General features: G+C 34.4%; 1 long non-coding RNA gene across 1 annotated transcript in view; it reads left to right on the top strand.

Moving 5' to 3' along the window:
- Positions 1–22,629, top strand: part of LOC134758362 (uncharacterized) — a 267,324-nt gene that overhangs the window by 198 nt on the left and 244,497 nt on the right. The window lies entirely within an intron of this gene.

Here is a 22,629-nt window from a genome sequence, read left to right as displayed (position 1 = left end):
AAAGTGCTTTTTCTGTATAGTTGTTAAATTTGGTATTCCTGTGGGGGAGATGATTCGTTGGAGGCTTCTATTTGGCCATCTTGCTTCGCCTCTCTTTTTTCTTTTTTTGAAGCTTTTATTTTCCTATCTTTTCTCTCCTGTTTTTCATCAACATTTCAGGGGACTTCCTGAATATTGCCATCTAACTGTTCTATTGAACTTCGTTAAAATTCTTCTATAATATTATTTCTATAGTTCTATTTCTGATTATTATTAATTTTATGATATCTTATTCATATTTCATCAGTGCCATATGTTCTATCATCTCTCTGAGGATAATAATTTGTATATAGGTGAACATAAACTTATGTAAGTATTTTCTTTCTGAGAATATAAAATAATTAAATGTATTTGCAAATAATGTGTGTGTATGTGTATGTGTGTGTATATATACATATATACACACTATATATACACACACTATATATATATATATATAGTTTGTTTCCTAAATTGTTTCTGCTTTTCTCTAATTAATTTTTCTTTTTTTTTCTTTCATCCTTGTCTTGTATGATAAGACTTTACTCAACTTTCCGATGAACCTTTAAGTATAATTTGGAGATGTATGTACATGGATGAGGATAGATGAAAAGAGGTTTCATTGCAGGCAATCTGGTGGGAATCAGATAATTTTTGGAGTAGGTCATGAAATATCATTTTCCTAGATTGGGGAGTACTAGTTACCTGGATTTGGGGTGACAAAATAGGAAATCTGGAATTTCTACTGTTGTGATACAGACTTTTAAGTAACTATTCTGCTTTTCAGCCTTACCATTTACCCCCTTCTCTGGAGATATTTGTTCACTCAATAAATAAAACTTTCTGGAGTGTCATATTGCAGTTCAATTTGATTTTTTGAGGTGTGGCTTTTCTTTTAACACTTAGATTTCAGTGTTCACTGCTCGTCTAAATCAGTTAACACTCTAAACTAATTTACTCTTCTATAATTTCACTGACATCTCCCATCTGTTGTCATGCTCTCTGCTATTCTCTTTGTCTTCATTGGTTTATAAAATTATATGTCTTTACTGGTGCTGAACTGGAATTTTGTGAAGCAGAAATAGTAAAGATATTTCTCAATATATTTATCTGAAGAATTAAAGTTGATTTCAAGGCCAGTGGTATTTTCTGATATTGATATGAGAGGAGTAAATATTTCAGTTTTTAAAATCAAAGAAGTAAACATCTAGAGGAATGAATCTACCTTGCCTTCACACTCAGGATATCATATTACCAAACTGCTTAAATGATGTGCTGTAATAGAATGAGACTGAGAAACAGGATATACTCTTATTTCCATCTTGTTGCAATAACTCATGCGTGTGTGTGTACATGTGTGTCTGATTCCTCTTTCTAACATCTTTAAAGCCTAAGGCACCTTTTTTTAATATACTGAAAAATGACAAAGATTGTTCTTTGAAGCACAGACCCTAGTTTATCATAAGAAGTGCTTATCAGTTTTTTAGTATATATTTTCACAACTATGTTTAAAGAATAATATAAGACCAAAAGAATGGGCTTGCCTATTTTTAGATAAATTTTGGAAAAACAACAAATCTATTTTTCTTACTCTTCTTCTCAATTTATTTAATTATGCTTTATCTTCAAAATTCTATATTTCTTTTTTCCTTTTTTCCAAATACTTTTTAAGTAGTCTTAATCATTTCACAATTGGCTAATTAGTGATATGCACATAGTTTTCAAATGGACATTTCCAGCCCTGTTTTATCCTTGAGCAGCATAACTACATTTTCGTTTCTTATTAGACACTTAGATCCTAATATTTTTCATCACCTCAACTCATATTTAAAAATGCTATTTTTTTCACAGTTGATTGTGATTATAAAGAATGAAATACTGTTTTTTCTTTCTCATAAGAATTATTTTAATTTGCTTCCCCAAAAAGAAAATATAGTTACTTTGCTTCCAGAAAGGCGAAGTAGATATCTATGTATAACTAGAATCCCTGAAAATTATATATAAAACAAGCACTAGAAGACTGAAAGGTAGAAAGAAAACAGATGGCCTAGACACATAGGATACAAGAAATGACATGGTGTTGAATTCCGTAGGTTTTCTTTTTGCCTCATATATTGCCAGCTTGGAGCTAAAGAAGCCAGCAATTCCAAAACACGAATAGATACGCACCACCAAAAACAGACTTCCACTGTTGACAAGTTACAACAGCTCACCTTAATGCTCCCTTCAGGGTGGTGTCAGAAAAGGCTGAGTCAGGAGGCAGAACTTTAATCTTCAATGAGCAGTAATAGGGTCACACCTGTTGTGCCAATGGAGATCATGTGGAAATCCTGGGCTTCCATCCTCAACTGGCCATGACAAATCATTCCTCCCTCTCACCAATGGGATGATGTCAGAGTGCTAGATGAGGCCTAGTGAACAGTCAGACTTTCATCACAGCAAAATGATAACGAGGCCATCACCACTCCCTCATTATATCAATGGAAACCATGTATGAAGCAGTAACTCCCCACATTGTTTCCACTCCCACCACTCTTAGACTCCCAGTCACAGAACTGTTAGTGGAGGCTTAGTGGGGAGCCACAACTCCCACCTCTACACAGCAGTGACAGAGAGCCCACTTCTTAAGGTGTCAAATGTGACAAATGGGAAAAGTGAACTTCTATAGCCCATGGCTGTGAAGAAGTGGCACTACCCACGACACTGCTTAGGCATATCAGCAAAAACATAATATTTAGGTAAGATAGTGTCTTATTATATAATATGCAAAATATGTATATTTTAAGAAAAAATATTTGTTATACAAAGAACCAGGGAAATCTCTAACTAAATTCAAATAGATAATTAATAAATGTCAACACTAATATGACAGACATAGTAATTATCTGGCAAAGCTTTCTAAACAGTCATCATGAAAGTGTTTCAATGAGCAATGAGGAACCATTTGAAACAAACACATAAAAATATAGTTTCGGCAAAGAAATAGAAATTATTAACAATGAAATAAAGATGGGAAGAAGAAACAAATGGAAAATTTAGAACTAAAAAATACAATAACTGAAATAAGAAACTCAATGGGCAGGATCAACAGAAAAGACAGAGAAAAAAATAATATGTTAGAAGGTAGAATAGTAAAAATTACCAATTTGAATATCAGAGACAAAGCAGACTATAAACAAAAAGGCTCAGAGGCTTCTCTGACTATAACAGAAGATATGACATTAGTGTCACTGGAGTCACAGAGGGAGAGGAGAAAGATGTCAGCATGAGAAATCACGTGGCCATATCATTCAATGTACATGCACAAAATAACACTTGATAACCACTTCATATTTATTCATAACAAAAACTCCCAGAAAAATAGGAATGGAGATAACTAACTCATCTTGATAAAGTATACATAAAACCTCTAGGTAATGTTATACTTGATGAAAGACTTGGTGTTTTTCTCCTACAATTGAGAACAAGACAAGAATATCTATGGCGCTCAGGTTTATTCAGCGTAAAACTGGAAGTTTTTGCCAGTGCAATAATGGAAGAAAGAAATAATAAAGATACACAGCCAGAAAAGGAAGAAACAAAACTGTCCTTATTATAAATGATGTAATTGTCCCAATAGGAAACATCAAGGAATCTACCAAAAAACATCTATAACTTACAAGTATGTTTAGCAAGTTTGGAAGGTATTAAATACATAGTAAAAAATCAATTGTATTTCTAAGTACTAGTAGTAAATATGTGGATACTAAAATTAAAAAATACAATAAGATTTTCAATCATTAGATATTAATAATTTAACATTAAAGTTTAAATAATATTATGTATTAATTCATACCTAAATTAAATATTTAGGTATAATTCTAACCAGAAATGTACAGAACTTACATGCTTAAAAATAGAACCCACTGCTAATAGAAATGAAAAATGTAAATAGATGCAAAGAAATACTATGCTCATGGACTGTAAGACTCAACATGGCAAAATTGTCAACTGTCTTCAAATTGATATACAGATTTAATGCTTTTCCCATCAAAATCACAGTAATATTTATGTAGATATAAACTATTTTAATATTTATGTAGAAAGGCAAAATATCTAAAATTACTAAAATAATTTTGAAAAAGAGTATAAAATAGGGGGAAACACTCTAACCAATTTCAAGATCATGATATAGAGTACTCAAAAGTGTGCGTTATTGATATTTCAATTAATATGGAGATGATAAACACTCAGATCAATATCAGATCAATAAAACAGTATAGCGCATCCAGAAAAGGCCGACAAAAATATGCCCAACTGATTTTTTTTTACAAAGGTGCAAAAGCACTTCAATGAAGGAAAGATAGCCTTTCAACAGATGGTGTTATAGCAATTTGGACATCAATAGTTAAAAAATAAAACTCAATCTATGTCTCATACATTACATATAATATATTAGCTCAAAATACATCACAGACTTATGTATGAAATCCAGAACTTTGACACTTTAAAACAACATACAAAAGTCTTCATAATCTAGGGCTAGGCAGAGTACTTAGTCTTGACACTGAAAGCATGGTCCATACAAAAGATTTGATGAATTAGACTTCAACAAAATTAAACATTTTCTTTTTCTGCAAAACACTCTATTAAGATGAAAAGACAAGATACAAAATTGAGAGAGAATATTTATAAACAATGTTTATGACAAAGAACTAGGATCTGGTATATGTAAAAAACTTTTGAAACTCAACATTAAAAAAATTATCAATCCAATTAGAAAATTGCCACAAAAAGAAACCCACGGGGAACATTTCAGTGAAGAGATACACAGATGGCATATGTATTAGTCTTCTAGTACTGTCATAATAAAATACCATAGACTAGGTGGCTTAAACAATAGAAAAATTTTTTTTCGTTGCTCTGGAGGCTAGATGTCCAAGATTTAGGTGCCCTTAAGAGTTGTATGCTAGAGAGGCCTTTCTTTCTGGCTTGTGGATGACCATCTTCTCATTGTGTCCCTACACGACCTTTTCTCTGTGCAGTTCAGGGACAGAGAGAGCTCTCTCATATGTTTTCCTCTTCTTATGAGGACACCAGTCCTACCAGACCAAGGCCTCACCCTTAAGACCTCACTTAACCTTTATTTCCACTATATAGGCTCTCCTATATAGTGCACTTTATTCTTGTTTTGTTGCGTATTAATATGAAAACCATGACAAATAAAGTCATATTTATCTCCAAATAAAGTCATATTGAGGGTTAGAGCTTCAATATATGATTTTTATGGGGAAGACCATTCAATCCATATCAGCATATAAATCCATAAAAGATGTTTCAAGTCATTAGTAACCAGGAAAATGCAAATTAAAGCCACAACGAGATATCATTACTAACACCAAACCCTAGCATGTATTCAGAAAAACTAGATCATTAAAACATCACTGCCAACAATGTAAAATGGTCTAGCCACTATACAAGATGATCTGGTGTTTTCTTAAAATATTAACAGTAAAATTATCATACAATCCAGCAATCGAATTCTTGGACATTTTCCCCAAAGAAATGAAATTGTATGTTCACACAAAAACCTGTACATGAATGTTTATCATACCTTCATTTGTACAGTCTAGATACCCTATATGAGTTGGAAGGTTAAACAAAGTGAATATAGATACCAGGGAATATTACTGAGCAATAAAAAGGAAATAAACTACCAACACATAAACAGCTCAAATGGATATCAAAGGCATTATATTTGGTGAAAAAAATGCAACCTCAAGTGATCACATACTTTATGTGACATGTTAGTTACAGTTATATAACATTTTTGAAGTTGACAAAATTTAGAGAAATGAAGAAGAGATTAGTGCTTGTCAGGAACTAATGAGGTGATAGGGGCCAAAGGAAAAGTAGATGTGGCTATAAAACAGTAATGGGGGATCCTTCCAGTGATGGAACTCTTCTGTCAATATCCTTATTGTGGTATTATACTATAGTTATTAAGATGTTACCATTGATGGAAATTATATAAAGGATACAAGGGATCTCTATTATACTGAAATTTTCATCTGAATTTATACTTAAAATAAAAAAAGTTTTATGTAAAACTCCAGAATTGCAATCAAAACTACTAGCATAACTATATATATATATATACACACACAACTAAAGTAGCCTCTTTAAAAAAAATCAAAATATATTAGAAACACAGGCAATATAGTTAAAAAAAGAAATTCATAGACTTGAAGATGACTAAATTAAGCTTGTTAATTTATATGGAGAAAGAGCTCTCTTATTCTCATTAAAGTTTATTATTTGTCTAGTATTAAGTCTCATTAATTTATACTCACTTCTTTGTCACTGTAGAAATGTACTGCAGATGACCAGAAGGAATTAGTGTATTTTTTTTCATAAAATTTATGGTTTCATTTACAATTGGGATTTTGTGTTTAAGGTTCTTTGTGTGGATATCATCATTCCACTAAAAAGGCAAGGTAGGTGAGGAAGAAGCATCAGGACCTCTTATATAGATGCTGAGACTCAGAATTACTTTTCGTCATGGTTTTTGTATTAATACACGACAAAACAAGAATAAGCACAATATTCTGAATTTTGAGTCCTTTATTCCAGTGGTTAATACTGAATATTATTTTAAAAAATATCTATTCTCTTTTATTTAAAGTTTTACCGATGTCCTCATAAGACCTGTGCTCTGATGTATACACAAATTACAACTTGAAACAACACTCATATCCTTAGGAAAAGGGTGGTGGCATGTGGGATGCAATTTAAGTAGATTTGGGGACAAATGTTGGAAACTGGTTGGATTTATTGTTTGTTTTTGGTGTTTTTAATCCAAGATTTTCCTAAATATTTAGGTGGTAGACTGAATTTTCTAGATAATTAGCTCTATTCTCTACAGTGTTATTACAATGGGCTTGGCCTTTAGTTTGTTGATTTTACCTGCCTTGCTTTGCATGCATGTGAAGAAGTCATTGCATCCACTTAAGCATTTATGGCCACAGGTTATGTTGCCTATTGAGGAGACCTTGCTCTATCTCAGTAAACAAGGGTGCCCATCCACATTCAGCAGCGCTTAGCAACATGAATAATCAAAACAATAGCTTGCAGTTGTGCATATAAAACCAATTTTAAAATATACCAAGTTCATTTCTGGAAACTGTTACAGATCAAGGCTTATTACATTCTATTTTTTTCCTAGTGTCTTTAGGAAAGAAATTTGTTGATGTTGAACTAAGTGAGCAACAGAATTGCTCTTATTTAGTGTGGTCAAGCTCTAATTTGCAACTAGGATTTCAAGGCAACTAAGTGCTAATTTGCAGGTCTATAATACATGTTATTTAGCTACTTCAAAGCATGGTTATAGACAGTCGAGACAACAGCATTTTTTAAAGAGAAGAAAATTATCACAGTCATGCTTCCAAAGAAAATAAATAATTTTAAAATACCTAATTACTATGTATCTGCTTATGTTTTATGTAACACCAAAAATAATTTGTGAGCAAAAATACAAAAATATAAAACTAAAACTTAAACACACACACACATTTTTATTTCTTCTTGTAAAATACCAAAAACTCTTGCATCAGGATTATATAATGCAAATCTTATTAAATTTACTCACGTGATGACTGTATCCTTTCCCATTCAAGCATAATAAATATAGGTGTTTCTTGTCATTTTTTTTTTAAATTGGAGATGACAATTATATGGACTTTCCTGTTATGACCAATTTCACATAGGATTGGTGGTCACATTTTACTATATTTTGACTTTGCTCTGTTTTCATGTTCCAGGGAGAAATGAACCAACAAGAGATTACTTATATAGGAAAAGTTGACACACATCACGGAACACATAATGATATCCTCTTATTCATAATAGTCCATATTTTGATAAAGAAAATTCAAAAGTGAAAGATTAAATTATTAAAATAATTAATAATGACTGGAAGTACTTGATGAAACCAGATCAATTTTGAGAGTAAAACACTGTTTTCTAAATATGAGAGAGGAAATAAAAATACAACTTCACTGTGTAGACATTTAAACCTTGAACAAATTTGACTGGGCTAAAAAAATTAAATAGTTTAATGGTAAATTAAACTTTAAATTTAGAATATATTGAGAATATTCATGTCATTACAACTTGTACATATTTTAATATAAATATTTGTGGCAATGAACAACCTACTTTGAAATTAACCTAGGGAGGTGATGTATCCCATAAGCCTCAAAATCTCTGGATCCAATGTCTCTAGGGGACATTCCCAGGCTTTTCTTGTAATCAGCTGGTACCCTATATCCCTGGTGCCACAGCCAAGTAGCCTGTGTATAGTCTATCAAAGAATAATAATGATTATATTATTGTTTTTTCTTTTTTTAAAAGAAACATTTTCTATTTTTATCTAAAATAATGTACATAAAAAGAGAAGAAAAGCAAGTACCATTTAATTTATATCTAATCCTGTAACCCATTTTTATTGGCTCAGTTTATGACTATATATAACATCTGAAGACATGTATAAACATTAAGCATTGTTCTAGGTTCATTAAAATCAGAAAAATAGTTTACATCAGCTAACAAAATTAAATTGTATCTTCACATTAAAAGGTGATATTTCCTTTGCTCCAGAGAGGCTATGAAACTCTAAAGCATAGTGGCAATCAATCTAAACTTCAGACATGGAGTTTTGCTGCTTCAGTTCTTTTCAGGCCATGTCATTAGTTGAAATAACTCCTCTAGGCTTATTTACACTTTAAAGATTTTTTCAATGCCTAAAAAGAACATTTTCAAATAAAATTTCTTAACCTGAAAGCTAAAGTAATCAGGGTATCTAAATTTGTTTTGACTACATCCATTCTTTAAAACACTATTACCCAGAATGCTCAATTGGCAGTGGAGTTCTTCACATTGCAAACTCTGTCTTGGATTTGAAACCTATGGCATCTCTGACTTGGAGTTAAAATCTAAGCATTACTGCCATTTTACTTAAACTGTCAGCTAAAAGATTTTGAAAACTTAGCAATATAATTTGCTAGACTCTTTCCCTATCTGTGATCAAAACAGTTATGGCCTAAGTTTAAGCAAATGAGATTAATTTCGATGGGCAAGAAAACAATTAGTGCTTCAATTGTTTTAGTTTCACTGACATTTTGAAGTCATTTTTGACCTACTTTTCACCTTGTCACTGAGTCTTGTTTTCTATCCACACATGAAAGATACTCTGTTATGGAAATTGAACAGAACATTTTCAGATTTTGGTTTGATAGCATGTTGTTATCAACTTTTCATTACATTTTATGACACCTGGTTGATACCTTTAATAATTAGAGACTTAATTTTGTTACCTAGAAGAGCAAAATGGATTTAAATATGCAATAGAACAATATTTAAAAATATGTCCCAAAATATAATGTGTAACATTAGGTGAAGAGCAATGTCAACCCTTTTGAAAACTCTTTTCCAAATGTGGGTACACAGAATACAAAAAAAAAAAAAAGGTCAGTATAGATGTTCTGAAGGAATTGTTGGGCCAAGTCTATGATTTTTCTACTCATAGCTTATAATTTTCAAAGACTCTCACATCTGAACCTTTGTTATTATGTACTTATGTTCACTGAAGTATATCCTTACGTGTTGTCTTTCACTTTTTTTTTTTTTTTTTTTTTTTTGGGAGATGGAGTCTTGTTCTGTTGCTCAGGCTAGAGTGCAATGGCACCATCTCGGCTCACTGCAACCTCTGCCTCCCAGATTCAAGTGATTCTCCTGCCTCAGCCTCCCGAGTAGCTGGGTTTACAGGCGCCTGCTACCATACCTGGCAAATCTTTGTATTTTTAGTAGAGAAGGAGTTTCGCCATGTTGGCCAGGCTGATCTTGAACTCTTCACCTCAGGTGATCCACCCACCTCGGCCTCCCAAAGTGCTGGGATTACAGGCGTGAGCCACTGCATCAGCCGTCTTTCACTTCTTTTGTAGATTTTGCAGTGTCCATTCATGCTTTAAATATGGCAGCGATTACTTGATGTGTCAAGATATTATTTCATTGTCATTCATAAGAAACAGTAAGGCATAATTTCAGATGGGGCTTGTGGTATGTCAAGTTGTTCAATACATATATTAAAAATATCTTAGAGCATTCATGAGATGTCTTAATCAAATGACCTTCCAACCTGTCCCTAGCTGTCCCTATTTAAAGAACAAACCCATGATGTTGAAAAAAAATTTTTAACGTAATGTTATTTAATTTCTAAACTTTTTCTTAATCTTCTCTGCTTATGAAATAATTTCAGCAATATACTTCATCTAGTCTTAAGAGTGCACATCAGTTAATCACAACATATCAAACTGCTTAATTAAATTTAGCTGTAAGACACATGAGTCTGATCCCACCAGTGAATGGAGTTTAAAATACTGACATCTTATGAACTGCACTAATTTTCAGAATACTAGGGTGACTTCTCTGCAGTCATGCGATGAGATTCTTGTATTATACAGATTTGTTAAACTGTCATAAGCGAGAAAAACTGAGTTAGTCTCATTTACCATTTTTAGTTCAGATAACTGAATGTCAGTTAATCCTGATATTGGGACAGCATGTTGATTAAGCAATTTGCATATTCACTTAAACAACATCTTTTAAAAAACACTTTCAAATATCCTAAACAGAATATGCAATCCTGATCTGGCCGTAGGAGAAAAAGTAAGATGTTTCCATAACTGGTAACAAATAGCACTGCAGAGTAGTCAGCTACATTATAGCTATTTTCAACAGTTACATGATGAATTGCCTGTTATTCTGGAGGCTAGTTTTTCCATGTTAAAATTGACAAAGTTGTTCATGTAATCTGCACTGTAATTCTTATTGTGTTAGTAAGTTTTGTCACAACAAGGTGATAATTTACATACATAATACAATAGGAGATACCCAGTTATAATGTTGGCCTATAGCCAGACATTTTCCTCAACTGTATGCTTTATAAGAATAAAAAATACCTTTATTTTCTTGTTGACATTGTAGTATCTATTTAACTGATCTAAATAAAAGAGGAAAGGCATCTTGGAATTGTTAATAATTTGGTTATTCACTAAGTTACTGCTATTGGTGTGAGTTTTTTGAATACTTCATAGTTTCTTTCAAATTCTTCAAAATAATGGCTTTAGTTCAGTATAAATTTGATGACAAAAATATTTTTGTTATTTGAAAGCATTGGTATTCAACTCTTAAAGCATTAATAAGTATCTTGTCAGAATGGGTAACTGGAGAGTTTGGGATCAGATACCAGTGGCTACTTAATTATTATAATTTCTTCATGTAGACCTGGATTCTTCCTTCAATCTTTTCTATTTCAGTTGAAACATTTGATGATGGGACTATGACCCAGAAGCCCCAAATTTTGTATTTTATACTTGAATCTAGAATTTTTCCTTATTTTTACACAATTACTAACATAACAGGTAAAATATAGAATTAAGACAAACTTTAAAATTTAGGTATTTGAGTAATAGGAAGTGTATCCAATTCCTCAAAATAAAGCCTGTCTTGCCCTGTGCAATAGTTATTATTCCTTTCTCAGCATTAATTAATTCAGCTGAAACATCACATAATTAAAGAGTTGATGATAACTTTGATACATATAATTGGTTTTTGTTTAATGTTGAAAATTATTCAAGATCAAAAGGAAATAAAAACAGGAAAATGTGATTTGAATGATCATTACTACTATATCTACAAGTAAGAGAGAAGACAAATTAGGAAATTAATAAACAATCCCAAATGTAATAATTGTATTTTCAGCAGTGTTATATAATTGACACACAAAGCTATTAAGTAAATGTGATATACTATAGAGTTTCTTTTACCCTCACCTGTGAAGAATGACTGAAAAGGCGTAAGCTCAGTAATTGCTTTAATTACCAGAGATTCTCCAGTTTAGGTAGGAAAAATGAAATATGTAAGTTCATTCCTCATGAAAGCACATTTTGGTTAAATACCTCCAAACGTCTGGGTATATTACTGCATTGCATGGTGAATGAAAATTTCAATTGAGATATATTTTTAAAATGGTTACAGTTCTATTGAACGGAAGAAATATCTGGGCTATTCTTAAACTTTGATCTCAGATATTTGTGGTTACAAATAAGTCTCTCAAGTATATTTATTACTTTATTTTTCATTAAAGACATATAAATATTAAATTTACATTCTATACATGTATATATTCAAATTTCTAAAATCTTATGAAATTACTATTTTTAAAATAGTGCCTTGAAGGGCAACATTTTTTTCCTTTGTCATCAGGAAGATTTCTAAATAAGGTTGTAATTCCTGATTTCTTCAATCGAATAAAACTTTTGGGAAAAAAGCATGTTTTAAAATGATTTCTAAAATATTATTACAGTGTTTAGCCATCTTTGCAGTCAGAAAATTTCAAAATTAATGTAACAATTTTGCAGCGTAGCAACATTTACAAATCTACTCTCCTTCTCCAACTCCCTTTAAAATACTAAAGGAAATATTTTAAATGTTCTGACACATCATAAGCATGACCATATCAGAAAAAAAAAAAAAACCCCCGGTGCAACTGTAGAGAAAAAAACACAAGTTTAGACTCACTGCAGCCTGCCTACCTCAGGCACCATGACTGGCTATGCTACCCTCACAACCCTTGGGAGGGCAGACTCCACTGTGGAGTCCTTTGTAGACCTTCCCTTCCTACCCAGGGCTATGTTTGAGATCTTTTCAATTTCCTGAAGTAAAAGCAACATTTTTTTTCCATTTATCTGCAGAGCCCTGAGAGCATAAACTTCTTAATTTGATAAAGTAAACTGTGACAGTGTGTTAATGAGGGCTGAGCCATTTGTATATTTTAATAGTAATTTTCTAGAGATAATTATTTCACCTCAATTCAAAGACGTGCCTCTAGCTATGGGAATTTTATTTCAGATGTAAACAGAGCAGGACCCCATGGTATTCTGGAACACTCACCGTTTCCATCATCTCTTTTTGTATTATTTGCACTCTCTGTTCTTTGTTCAGGGCTGGAGATGAGTAGGCTTGGGGATTGGGAAGGGATCCGTTATATTTCAAAGCTCTTTCAACCCTGTGAGGATGATGCTTACATTGAACCAGGGACTCCAGTAGTGACCAATTCTTTCTTTTCTGAACCACCACTGCAATATGAAAGAAACTCAAATTTAAAGCATAAGCTAACTGTTCAATCACTTACCAGTCCTTTCTGTCTCCCTCAAGAGGATGCATGGCCATGCTTTCAGCTGGGTTTAATTCTAAACAGCAAGTCATAGTGGCAGAAAGGAAGGCAGGCTTGTAGACTTAGACTCTGCCTTTAATTCTGTCACAGATTGTCATGTAATTATAAACCAGCCAGTGTTTGTTTTTTGTAGGGAAAAGAAAGAGAGATCAGACTGTTACTGTGTCTATGTAGAAAAGGAAGACATAAGAAATTCCACTTTGATCTGTACTAAGAGAATTGTTTTGCCTTGAGATGCTGTTGATCTGTAACTTTAGCCCCAACCCTGTGCTCACAGAAACATGTATTGTATGGAATCAAGGTTTAAGGGATCTAGGGCTGTGCAGGATGTGCCTTGTTAACAATATGTTTACAGGCAGTATGCTTGTTAAAAGTCATCACCATTCTCCATTCTCAATTAACCAGGGGCACAATGCACTGCGCAAAGCTGCAGGGACCTCTGCCCAAGAAAGCCTGAGTATTGTCCAAGGTTTCTCCTGACTGAGACAGTCTGAGATATGGCCTCATGGGAAGGGAACGACTGGACCATCCCCCAGCCCGATACCCGTAGAGGGTCTGTGCTGAGGAGGATTAGTAAAAGAGGAAGGCCTCTTTGCAGTTGTGATAAGAGGAAAGCCTCCATCTCCTGCATGTCCCTGGGAAGGGAATGTCTCGGTGTAAAACCAGATGGTACATTCGTTCTATTCTGAGATAGGAGAAAACTTTCCTGTGGCTGGAGGCGAAATATGCTGGCGGCAATGCTGCTCTGTTACTCTTTGCTACACTGAGATGTTTGGGTGGAGAGAAGCATAAATCTGGCCTACGTGCACATCCAGGCATAGTACTTTCCCTTGAACTTATTTGTGACACAGATTCCTTTGCTCACATGTTTTCCTGCTAACCTTCTCCCAACTATCACCCTGTCCTCGTGCCGCATTCCCCTTGCTGAGATAGTGAAAATAGTAATCAATAAATTCTGAGGGAACTCAGAGACTGGTGCCAGTGCTGGTCCTCCCTATGCTGAGTGCCGGTCCCCTGGGCCCACTGTTCTTTCTCTATACTTTGTCTCTGTGTCTTATTTATTTTCTCAGTCTCTTGTCCCGCCTGACGAGAAATACTCACAGGTGTGGAGGTGCTGGCCCCCTTCAGTTTTTTGTTTGTAAGAGCTGAAAATAACAAAGATTTATGAAATTTGATGAAAGTGGTAATGGGGTAACTTGGATACTACATTAATGTTTCTGATACACATTATTTCATAATGATTGTATTAGAGAACATAGTAAGGAAATTATGTGTCAGTGTGCTCTCTTAGCAAAGATTAATAATAATTTACATAATAGTGCCAGACATTCAGCATGCTTAGATTGAAGGGGAAAATTATTGGTGAAGGGAGTGGTTCAAAAGGACAGAGGATAATAGCAAGTAGGACGGCACCGGCAAAATTGCAGGATCATGGGCTCTCACAAAAGGACATAGTTTCTGGAAACTTCCCTAACAGGATTGACTTGGAATTTGGACCCACACTGCTGGTTAGAAGACAAACTAACCTTACGTAAGCCTCTTCCAAGGACAAAGTATTCTGTTTCATACTGTGTCTGCCCTAAAGTTCTACGCACTTCTTCTCATGATTTCAAATATAATAACTATGTGTACACTTCCAGTTCTCATACTTTTATGACACTGAGTGCAAAAGAAAAGAGAGCATTGGTATTCTAGTTTCCTCAGTAAGATATCTAAAGATGGAATTACTTCCTATGCACTTCCAAACCGAAATGTAGGAACAGGAGATATTGCCATCTGCACTTCGAAGAGGAGAAAAATAATAAGAAAAAGGTAATGAATAATGTGATCATGTTTTGTAAACTAGGAGAATTGTTTTTTCATCGGTATAATAGATCTTCACTAATATTTTAAAATTTAACTTATGATTTTTAATTTTGTGCAACCTATCAGTTTTATAGCTGATATTTCAGAGGATGATTATATCAGAAGAAATGCATAATGTTAGTAACAGTATAAATTTTATATGCATTATTACTTTATTTTAAAATTTATTTAATTTCCTCTTGTGATCAAAGAATAAAATAAAACTGTCCTTGGAAGAAAGACAAAGTTATAAATACCAACCTTAACCCAGTCATTAACATACTGAATATTAGGCAAATATTTGATTTGAAAGATGCAGATAATCATTTTACTGGAAATTGTTTTTGTAAGGAATTATCTCATTGCTTTAGTTCTTTAGGTTAAAACAAAATGAGATTATATTATATTAGAAACATAACACTGCCAAATAATAAGGTATGGAGAGAATGTAGGTGATACATCATTACATATAAAATTCATAATTCTAATGCTGGGGTATAAACTTACAATATTAACATATGTTGAAAATATTTGATAACATTCAGCTTTCACATTAATAAGCATTAGACATTTCCATGTTCAGGTACTCTGAATTTTCAGAATTCCATTGCCTTTCATATCTAGCCTATGACATGTATAATCAGAGAAAGAACATGGAGCATGTCTAAAATTAGTGGTGGTGAAGCTCATTATAATATAAGTAAAATGGCCAGACCTGGTGGCTCATGCCTATAATCCCAGCACTTTGGGAGGCTGAGGCGGGTGGATCACGAGGTCAGGAGATCGAGACCATCCTGGCTAACACGGTGAAACACCGTCTCTATTAAAAGTACAAAAAATTAGCCAGGCGTGGTGGCAGATGCCTGTAGTCCCAGCTACTCAGGAGGCTGAGGCAGGAGAATGCCGTGAACCCGGGAGGCTGAGCTTGCAGTGAGCCGAGATTGCGCCACTGCACTCCAGCCTGGGCGACAGAGTGAGACTCTCTCAAAAAATAATAATAATAATAATAAAAGTAAAATATATTAAATTATCATTATAGACCAGGTGCAGTGGCTGGCATGTATAATTCCAGCACTTTGGGAGGCCCAAGGCAGGTGGATCACTTGAGCCTAGGAGTTCGAGACCAGCCTGGGCAACATGGGGAAACCCCTGTCTCTACAAAAAAATTAGCACGGCTGCAGTCCCAGATAAGCTGGAGGCTGAGGTGGAAGGATCACCGGAGTCACCATCGTGCCCCTGCACTCCAGCCTAGGTGACAGAATGACACCTAGGTGTCGTTTGAGACACATTCTAGGTGACAGAATGTGTCTCAAAACACACACACACACACAGACATCCGTCGACACACACGCGCACACACACACACATATATATACAGCATATATGGGTAGAACTATCAATAAACCTTAATCCTAACATTGTTATTTGGAATTTATTTACACTCAGATTTGTATTTGATTTCATTTGTTCTCAGTCAGAAATTAGGGTCAGTTGTGCTATTTTCAATTTTCCACACACAGCAATAGTGCACTGTATTACATATGGTTATTAATATTGCCTCATTTATTGATGTGTCTGATGTATTTTGTTTTTTCTTTTAAAAAAGTACATTTTTGGCAAGTTTTAGAGCTCCAATATTTTCTGGCTGTAATACTTTTGACTGCTGAAAGTAACTTTGGTACCTGCTTCTCACCTATGTTCTAATTAGCACCATTATTTTATATTAGGTTGGTGCAATAATATAATTGTGTTTTTTTCCATTACTTTCAATGGCAAAAACCGCAATTACTTTTGCACCAACATAATAGTATTTTCCAAAACCACCTGACGTGGCAAATTTCACAAAACTGTTTCATTTTAGGCGCAAATATCTTATTCTTTCTATAGATACTAATGATGCATCTATCGTTCCAGTTATTATTCTACTCATTAGGGACGTAGCAGTGACAGATAAAACTACAGTCCTCATATAGTTTACTTTTCAGATAAACAGTCAATAAACAAAGACCTAAATAAATTAATAGCATCAATTCTTCTTGTGGTTAGTATCATGGAGAAAATACAACATAATTTAATAAAATAACAGAAATTGTGCTGTTATATGGTGTGTGGGTGTAGGAAGCAATTTTCTTGGCTAGGACAGCTGGAAGGAGGTTACTTTATTCCTTGGTGGTGAAGAAAACAAAGGCATTTTTATTAATTCCAAGAAATTTGAACATTTTACAGAAATTCTAGGATCCCAGAGATTTCAAAGTAATCTATGCAAAATGCAAGAAAAGACCTTCATTTACTGGTGAACATTTTGGGACTGATGATTGAAAGAGGTCAATGAGTCACGGAATTCTAAGCTTTTTATTTTAATGACAGGAAAAATAGGCCACCCTATCTAGAGTCCTTAAAAAAAGATGTGACTATATTCATTCTCAGGGCTCTAGAATAAACTTTGTCTCTCTTTCTCACTTGGCTTACTTCACAATGAATATCCATATAAATTTTTCTTCACTATTGTTTATGTTTAATGTATGTTTTGTTGGAAGAAAGTCTGGTATGTCAGAATCAAACAAAACTTATTAAAATTTCTGTTCTGCTGCAGAAAAACTCCAATTAGAGGCACCACAAGTCTAGGCCAGCTCGACCTAAGTTTGTTGTTATGGCAAAATTATTAATAGTGTTCCCTTCCCCCTCGAATTGCACTGATTTGGAAAATAAATTATATGGTCATTCCAGCTATAGAGGTCTTTATATAAAAGTAATTTTCTCTTTCAATTAATTGTTTTGAGAAAGAAACATAATTATAAATTGTCAATACATGTTATTACTTTTTTAAAAAAATTAATAGCTTTAAAGTTACAGGTGGTTTTTCAGTTACAAGGATGAATTGTATAGTGGTGAAGTATAGGATTTTAGTGCAACCATCACCCGAGTAGTGACCATTGTATCCAATAGGTAGTTTTTCATCCTTCACTCCCTGCCCACCCCCAACCTTCTAGTCTCCAATGTCCATTGTACCACTCTGCATGTCTTTGCATACCCATAGCTTAGCTCCCACCTATAAGGGAGAACATGCAGTATCTATGCAGTAGCTGGTTTCGATTCCTGAGTTACTACACTTAGATCAAAAAACTACAGTATCATCCAAGTTCCTGCAAAAGGCACTAGCTCATTCTTTCTTATGACTCAGTAATATTTCATTATATATATGTGTGTAGATTTATATTTACACACCACATTCTCTTTATCCACTCATTTGTTGATGAGCAGTTAGGTTGATTCCATATCTTTGCAATTGTCAGCTGTGCTGCAATAAATATACACATGCAGATGTCTTTTTGATTTCTTTTCCTTTGGGTAGATACTTATTAGTGGGATTGCTGGATCAAATGGTAGATCTACTTTTAGTTGTTTGGGAAATCTCCATGCTGTTTTCCATAGAGATTGTATTCATTTACATTATCACCAGCAGTGTATAAGCATTCTCTTTTCACCACATTGACACCAATATGTATTGTTTTTTGACTTTTCAGTAATGAACATTCTGACTGGGCAAAGTGGTATCTCTTTTTTTTATTATACTGTAGGTTCTGGAGTGCACGTGCAGAATGTGCAGGTTTGTTACATAGGTATACACATGCCACGGTGGTTTGCTACACTCATCACCTGGGTATTTCTCCTAATGCTATCCCTTCCCCAGCCTCCCATCCCCTGACAGGCCCCGGTGTGTGATGCCCCCACCCCCACGTCCATGTGTTCTCATTGTTCAACTCCCATTTATGAGTGAGAACATGTGGTATTTGGTTTTCTGTTCTTGTGTTAGTTTGCTTAGAATTATGGTTTCCAGCTTCATCCATGTCCCTGCAAAGGACATGCACTCATCCTTTTTTATGGCTGCATAGTATTCCATGGTGTATATGTACCATATTTTCTTTATCCAGTCTACCATTGATGGGCATTTGAGTTGGCTCCAAGTCTTTGCTGTTGTGAACAGTGCCTCAATAAACATACATGTGCATGTGTCTTTATGGTAGAATAATTTATAATCCTTTGGGTATATACCCAGTAATGGGATTGCTGAGTCAAATGCTATTTCTAATTCCAGATCCTTGAGGAGTCACCATACTGTCTTCCACAATGATTGACCTAATTTACACTGCCACCAACAGTGTAAAAGTGTTCCCATTTCTCCACATCCTCTCCAGCATCTATTGTTTTCTGACTTTTAGTAATCACCATTCTAACTGACGTGAGATGGTATCTCATTGTGATTTTGATTTACATTTCTTTAATGACCAGTGATGATGAGCTTTTTTTCATATGTTTGTTGGCTACATAAATGTCTTCTTTTGAGAAGTGTCTGTTCATATCGTTTGCTCACTTCTTGATGGGGTTCTTTGTTTCTTTGTTGTTGTTGTAAATTTAAGTCCTTTATAGATTCTGGATAATTGCCCTTTGTCAGATGGGTAGATTGCAAAAATTTTCTCCCATTCTGTAAGTTGCCTGTTCACTCTGATGATAGTTTCTTTTGCTGTGCAGAAGATCTTTAGTTTAATTAGATCCCATTTGTCAATTTTGGCTTTTGTTGCCATTGCTTTTGGTGTTTTAGTCATGAAGTCTTTGCCCATGCCTATGTCCTGAATCGTATTGCCTAGGTTTTCTTCTAGGGTTTTTATGGTTTTAGATCTTATGTTTAAGTTTTAATCCATCTTAAGTTAATTTTTGTATAAGTTGTAAGGAAGGGATCCAGTTTCAGCTTTCTTCATATGGCTAGCCAGTTTTCTCAACAGCATTTGTTAAATAGGGAGACCTTTCCCCATTGCTTGTTTTTGTCAGGTTTTTCAAAGATCAGGTGATTGTAGATGTGTGGTGTTATTTCTGAGGCCTCTGTTCTGTTCCATTGGTCTATATCTCTGTTTTGGTACCAGTACCATGCTGTTTTGGTTACTGTAGGCTTGTAGTATAGTTTGAAGTCAAGTAGTGTGAGGCCTCCAGCTTTGTTCTTTTTGCTTAGGATTGTCTTGGCTATGTGGGCTCTTTTTTGGTTCCATATGAACTTTAAAGTAGTTTTTTTTTTCCAATTCTGTGATGAAAATCAATAGTAGTTTGATGGGGATAGCATTGAATCTATAAATTACTTTGAACAGTATGGCCATTTTCATGATATGGATTCTTCCTATCCATGAGCATGAAATGTTTTTCCATTTGTTTTTGTCCTCTCTTATTTCTTTGAGCAGTGGTTTGTAGCTCTCCTCGAAGAGGCCCTTCACATCCCTTGTAAGTTGTATTCCAAGGTATTTTATTTTTTTCTGTAGCAATTGTGAATGGGAGCTCACTCATGATTTGGCTCTCAGTTTGTCTGTTACTGGTGTATAGGAATGCTCATAATTTTTGGACATTGATATTGTATCCTGAGACTTTGCTGAAGTTGCTTATCAGCTTAAGGAGATTATTAACCTTAAATGGAAATGGGCTAAATGCCCCATTTAAAAAACAAAGACTGGCAGATTGGATAAAGAGTCAAGACCCATTGGTGTGCTGCATTCAGGAGACCCATCTCACGTGCAAAGACACACATAGGCTCAACATAAAGGTATAGAGGAATATTTACCAAGCAAATAGAAAGCAAAAAAAAAAAGCAGGGCTTGCAATCCTAGTCTCTGATAAAACAGACTTTAAACCAACAAAGATCAAAAGACACAAAGAAGGGCATTCTATAATGGTAAAGGAATCAATGCAACAAGAAGAACTAACTATCCTAAATATATATGCGCCCAATACAGCAGCACCCAGATTCATAAAGCAAGTTCTTAGAGACCTACGAAGAGACTTAGACTCCCACAAAATAATACTGAGAGTTAAATACCCCACTATCAATATTAGACAGATCAATGAAACAAAATTGACAATGATATCCAAAACTTTAACTCAGCTTTGGACCAAGCAGACCTAATAGACATCTACAGAACTCTCCACCCTGAATCAACAGAATATACATTCTTCTCAGCACCACATAGTACTTATTCTAAAATTGACCACATAAATGGAAGTAAAACACTCCTCAAAAAATGCAAAAGAATGGAAATCATAACGAACAGTCTCTCAGACCACAGTGCAGTGACGTTAGAACTCAGAATTAAGAAACTCAATCAAAACCGCACAACTACATGGAAACTGAACAACCTGCGCCTGACTGACTATTGGGTAAATAACGAAATGAAGGCAGAAATAAAGATATTCTTTGAAACCAATGAGAACAAAGACACAACATACCAGAATGTCTGGGACACATTTAAAGCAATATGTAGAGGGAAATTTATAGCACTAAATGCCTACAAGAGAAAGCAGGAAAGATCTAAAATCGACATTCTAGCATCACAATTAAAACAACTAGAGAAGCAAGAGCAAACAAATTCAAAAGCTAGCAGAAGACAAGAAATAACTAAGATCAGAGCAGAACTGAAGGAGGTAGAGATATGGAATACCCTTCACAAAAATCAATGAATCCAGGAACTGGTTTTTTGAAAAGATCAACAAAATAGACAGACCCCTAGCCAGACTAATAAAGAAGAAAAGAGAGAAGAATCAAATAGATGCAATAAAAAATGATAAAGCAGATATCTCCACCGATCCCACAAAAATACAAACTACCATCAGAGAATACTATAAACACCTCTACACAAATAAACTAGAAAATCTAGAAGAAATGGATAAATTCCTGGACACATACACCCTCCCAAGACTAAACCAGAAAGAAATTGAATCCCCGAATAGACCAATAACAAGTTCTGAAATTGAGGCAATAATTAATAGCCTACCAACCAAAAAAGTCCTGGGCCAGATGGATTCACAGCCAAATTCTACCACAGGTACAAAGAGGAGCTGGTACCATTCCTCCTGAAACTATTCAAAACAATAGAAAAAGAGGGAATCCTCCCTAACTAATTTTACGAGGCCAGCATCATCCTGATACTAAAACCTGGCAGAGACACAGCAAAAAAAGGAAATTTTAGGCCAATATCCCTGATGAATATCAGTGCAAAAATCTTCGACAAAATACTGGCACACCAAATCCAGCAGCACATCAAAAAGCTTATCCACCACGATCAAGTCGGCTTCATCCCTGGGATGCAAGGCTGGTTCAACATACTCAAAACAATAAACATAATTCATCACATAAACAGGACCCATGACAAAAATCACATAATTATCTCAATAGATGCAGAAAAGGCCTTCAAAACATTCAACAGCCCTTCATACTAAAAACTCTCAATAAACTAGGTATTGATGAAACATATATCAAAATAATAAGAGCTATTTATGATAAACCCACAGCCAATATCATACTGAATGGGCAAAAACTGGAAGCATTCCCTTTGACAACCGGCATAAGGCAAGGATGCCCTCTCTTACCACGCCTATTCAAGATAGTATTGGAAGTTCTGGCCAGGGCAATCAGGCAAGAGAAAGAAATAAAAGGTATTTAATTAGGAAAAGAGGAA

Source organism: Gorilla gorilla, chromosome 3 (genome assembly GCF_029281585.2).
Source record: "Gorilla gorilla gorilla isolate KB3781 chromosome 3, NHGRI_mGorGor1-v2.1_pri, whole genome shotgun sequence".
NCBI classification, from domain to species: domain Eukaryota; kingdom Metazoa; phylum Chordata; class Mammalia; order Primates; family Hominidae; genus Gorilla; species Gorilla gorilla.
Note: the sequence above shows the minus strand (reverse complement) of the source record. Positions and strands in the feature narration are given on the sequence as shown.